General features: G+C 44.3%; 1 protein-coding gene across 1 annotated transcript in view; it reads right to left on the bottom strand.

Moving 5' to 3' along the window:
• The window catches only part of SETD5 (SET domain containing 5), a 205,005-nt gene extending 201,965 nt beyond the window's left edge, over nucleotides 1-3,040 (bottom strand). Inside the window, exon 1 of the mRNA XM_068264802.1 lies at nucleotides 2,737-3,040. The gene's annotated coding sequence lies outside the window, so the exon portion shown is untranslated. The remainder of the gene's footprint in view (nucleotides 1-2,736) is intronic.
• Between the last annotated feature and the right edge of the window lie 1,657 nt (nucleotides 3,041-4,697).

Raw genomic sequence — 4,697 nt, 5'->3', positions numbered from 1 at the left:
ACACATCTAAGGATCTAAAAAACTGTCAGAAATGTGGCTGAAATAAGCAGTAATTCTACAATCCTGTCTAGGGTACTTCAAATAGTATTTCACAGGCTGCTAAACTGGCACTGGGACCTCCTATACCAGCAAAGAAAGCAGCCTGTGCTCAAAGGCGTAAAAGGTGTACTACAGCAGAAGCAAAATCTACTAACCAAAATATGAAATGCAGATGAGACAGCACTAAAGGGAGCCCCAAAGGTCACTGGTCCCCTAATTCCAACTGCTAGCAGTCATATTCAGTCCTGAAAAAAAATACCACTAATCAGGGTGCTTTAATTACTTCTATACCCTTTCTATCATCAAATAAACACTTCTCCCCAGCAGGACTCCCCCCACATATTAAGCCTTTCTAAATATCTTTTTAGGAAAGGTGACTTTTTTTTTTGGGGGGGGGGGATCTTGTTATTTTTATTTCTATAAACATCTCCCTGCAGCCAGGAATACACCCACCAGGTAGAACTGCCTGGCACCACTGCCTGTAATGCTACAAAAATCAACTTTACTGTAACTGGGCTGAAATGCATAAGAGAAAGCACAGACTAGTACTACGCATATAAAAGATGGGTGCAATAGGATAAGTACCTATAGGCTGACCATACCAGTCATCTTACTAGGATCACAGGTACTTGGAAAAACAAAGATTTTATTTTTTTTAGCTGTGAAGAGCCTTTACTGCAGTATTCACAAGCAATCTTCTACAAGTATAGATCTATTTTCCCCCAAATATTATACAAAGGAAACAACATACTGAGCAATAGATTTCCACTACAACCAGTGTAGTATATGGAATATTTTGAAAATGCTATGTCCATATAGCCCTCATCCACTCAGATGGAAAAAGATAAATTTCTGAAGCAATAAAAAGGGATTTTATGGCCATAAACCGTGAGGTCATTCTACAAATATCAGAGAACACACACTACAATTGAAAGAACCAAAAAAGTTCATAAACAAAAGCTCCAACAACAATTGCAGCATTTGCATCCATTCCTGACCTGAGCAGCATGTTGAATAGGGAGTGGTTGGCAGTATGGTGTTAGAAGCTCCATTAGGGGTTTAGCAAAGGATGTGTTTTAGGGATCCTGTGATTTTGTTTGAATCATCGGGGGATGGGATCTCTGGAGGAAGATATAGGTTACATCTATGCACCAATAGGACAACAACAAGAACATAAAACTTGCCACACAGGCCATTAAAGCAGAACTCTATGATGTGTGTTAGGCTCTCGCAGTTAATAGTTGTCAAACATATATTTCGAATATATCTTAAAACAAAAGCCTATATGTCCCTGTATAATCTGTGCATCATGCCAAGGATTAAACTCTCAAACTGCAAAGATCTACCCTGCAAAGCCTGAAAAAGACAAATGAGATTGTAAGCTCGCAAGGGAAGGGACCTCCCCCTAGTGTTTCCTGTTTCACTTCACCAAATGAACATGTACCCACATTGGTGACGTACAACCCTACGGAAGATGTTGGCGCTATGTAAATAAAAATAATAAACAAAAACCTATTGAAAGCTTGCCCTGCATTAACCAATAGATGGTGTTGTCCTAATGCCAAACTTTCTAAAAAAAAAAAAAAAAAAAAAAAAAAAAACACAAGTAAAATTCTTACAGGCAGAAGCAAGACAATGTATAGCCTTTAAAATTACACCTCTTCACACTGTTGATTACAAATCAGACTCTCCTGTCTCTCCCTGACAATCCATAAGAGTGAGTCAGTGAGCTGACTACAGAAAGCGTGAGAAATATTTCATGTTTAGCAGCTAATAACTTGCAAAAGAGAGAAAAGTTTTGTTAGATGCAGGTTACAACTGTAATTTATGCACCATGAATAATCCAATAACAATGAATCCTACAGACAACTTCAATTGTAAGTGTAAAGATTACTAGCCATAAGAAAACAGAGGGGAACTGATTATTCGCCTTCATTATGGGCTCATTTTCATGTCCTAGTGAAGGTAGATTAAGGTTATAAACTTAGATATTGCTAGTGAGCAGTTGCACAAAAAAAGGTTATTGCAGTGTCTTTACAATAGTGGCTGGCACTCTTGCTGGTTTGAATCCCAGCCAGGGCACTATCTGCAAGGAGTTTATATCTTCTCCCCATAGTCTTGTATTAACTGTTGTATTGTTTATTTTGTATCTTATACCCTGTATGCTGTTGTACAGCGCCACAGAATATGCTAGCGCAATACAAATCAATAATCTGTATGGGTTTAATCCAACATCCCAACAACATACGGATAAAAGCTAATTGGCTTCCTATATTGGCCCTAGACAATGATGGAGAGGACTATAGTAGGGATTAGATTGTGAGCTCCTCTGAGGACAGTCAGTAACATGACTGTGTACTCTGTACAGTGCTGCAGAAGGTGATAGCACTATAAAAATAATTTCTGATTGGATGTGATAAGATGGTAGAGATGTTCGGACTTACTATTACTTCTGCACTTTTAATTTGTACTTAAAGTTCTGTTTGTTATTGCAAAAGACCTACATGGTGGATCACTGATGTACTAATAACTGTTTATGAGCATTGATTTAGAAATAATAAAAGCATTGCATGGAGTTCCCCTTTAAGCCCTGTCTGGCTGTGACAGGTCAGTGGTTGTGAAGGTTGGCTGCAGGATTTGGAGGTAAAAGCTGAAAATCCACAGAAAATGCCCTCCCAGGCAGTGTGCCCCGCTTACCCGTGCTGCCAGGAGGCCTCTGCTCCGTCTCAGGCAGGAAATAACGCTCCAACAAGTCCCAAAGTGCCCCAAAGTAGTAGGCCTCAGCTGAAGCCGCGGCGTTTCCTGAGCAGCTCAGGCCGGCGGCCTCTCCAGTGAGTGCAGGCCCAGAGCTCCGCAGCCTCCAGGCTGTCTGTTCGGCCAGGCAGAGCCCCTCCAGCGGCGCCCGCTATCTGCTGCTGCCACCCCCACCTCCTCTTCTCTCCGCATCCACAGTCTCTCCACACCGCCTCCCCTCCCCCCGCCGACTCGCTACCTCCACGGGCGGAAACGCGACTGACCACACGGGGATCCCCGGCTCCGGCGGCAGGGGCGGCGGGAACAGGGGAGGAGACCTCCGTCACGCCCACCTCCACACGGGGGATTGGTTGGCAGCAAGCTGCGCGACTGCCCACTGGGCGGCGCCGCCTGTCAATCACCTCCGGGCTGTCACGCGATGCAGTGACTCCGCGCGCTCTGAGCTGTTTTCCCACAGAGCGAGGAGAGGCGGCGCGGAGTGCGGAGCTCCGTCCTGCAGAGCTGCTGCTGTGTATGAGGCGACATGTAATAATAATTCCTTTCTTTGTATAACGCTTTTCTCCTGTCGGACTGAAAGCGCTTATGAGGCAGCCACTAGAGCGCACTCAGTAGGCAGTAACAGTGTTAGGGAGTCTCGCCCAAAGAACGCCTTACTGAATCGGTGCTGGCTCACTGAACAGGCAGAGCCGAGATTCGAACCCAGGTCTCCTGCGTCAGAAGCAGAGCCCAAAGGATCTCTGTATAATAAGGATCACTGTGTATGAGGCGCCATGTAATATGGATTGCTGTGTATGATGAGGCGCCATGTAATAAGGATCGCTGTGTATGAGGCGCCATGTAATAAGGATCGCTGTGTATGAGGCGCCATGTAATAAGGATCTCTGTGTATGAGGCGCCATGTAATAAGGATCTCTGTGTATGAGGCGCCATGTAATAAGGATCGCTGTGTATGAGGCGCCATGTAATAAGGATCGCTGTGTATGAGGCGCCATGTAATAAGGATCTCTGTGTATGAGGCGCCATGTAATAAGGATCTCTGTGTATGAGGCGCCATGTAATAAGGATCGCTGTGTATGAGGCGCCATGTAATAAGGATCGCTGTGTATGAGGCGCCATGTAATAAGGATCGCTGTGTATGAGGCGCCATGTAATAAGGATCGCTGTGTATGAGGCGCCATGTAATAAGGAAGGATCTCTGTATGAGGTGCCATGTAATAAGGATCTCTGTGTATGAGGCGCCATGTAATAAGGATCTTTTGTGTATGAGGCACCATGTAATAAGGATTGCTGTGTATGAGGCGCCATATAATAAGGATCTTTTGTGTATGAGGCGCCATGTAATAAGGATCTCTGTGTATAAGGCGCCATTTAATAAGGATCTCTGTGTATGAGGCGCCATGTAATAAGGATCGCTGTGTATGATGAGGCGCCATGTAATAAGGATCGCTGTGTATGATGAGGCGCCATGTAATAAGGATCGCTGTGTATGATGAGGCGCCATGTAATAAGGATTGCTGTGTATGATGAGGCGCCATGTAATAAGGATCTCTGTGTATGAGGCGCCATGTAATAAGGATCTCTGTGTATGAGGCGCCTAGTAATAAGGATCTTTTGTGTATGAGGCGCCATATAATAAGGATTGCTGCGTATGAGGCGCCATATAATAAGGATCTTTTGTGTATGAGGCGCCATGTAATAAGGATCTCTGTGTATAAGGCGCCATTTAATAAGGATCTCTGTGTATGAGGCGCCATATAATAAGGATCGCTGTGTATGAGGCGCCATGTAATAAGGATCGCTGTGTACGAGGCGCCATGTAATAAGGATCGCTGTGTATGAGGGGCCATGTAACAAGGATCACTGTGTATGATGAGGTGCCATGTAATAAGGATTTCTGTGTATGA

The sequence above is a fragment of the Hyperolius riggenbachi genome, unplaced genomic scaffold (genome assembly GCF_040937935.1).
Source record: "Hyperolius riggenbachi isolate aHypRig1 unplaced genomic scaffold, aHypRig1.pri scaffold_164, whole genome shotgun sequence".
Taxonomy (NCBI): Eukaryota; Metazoa; Chordata; class Amphibia; order Anura; family Hyperoliidae; genus Hyperolius; species Hyperolius riggenbachi.
The sequence above is the reverse complement of the archived record's forward strand: the minus strand, read 5'-3'. Positions and strand labels throughout refer to the sequence as shown.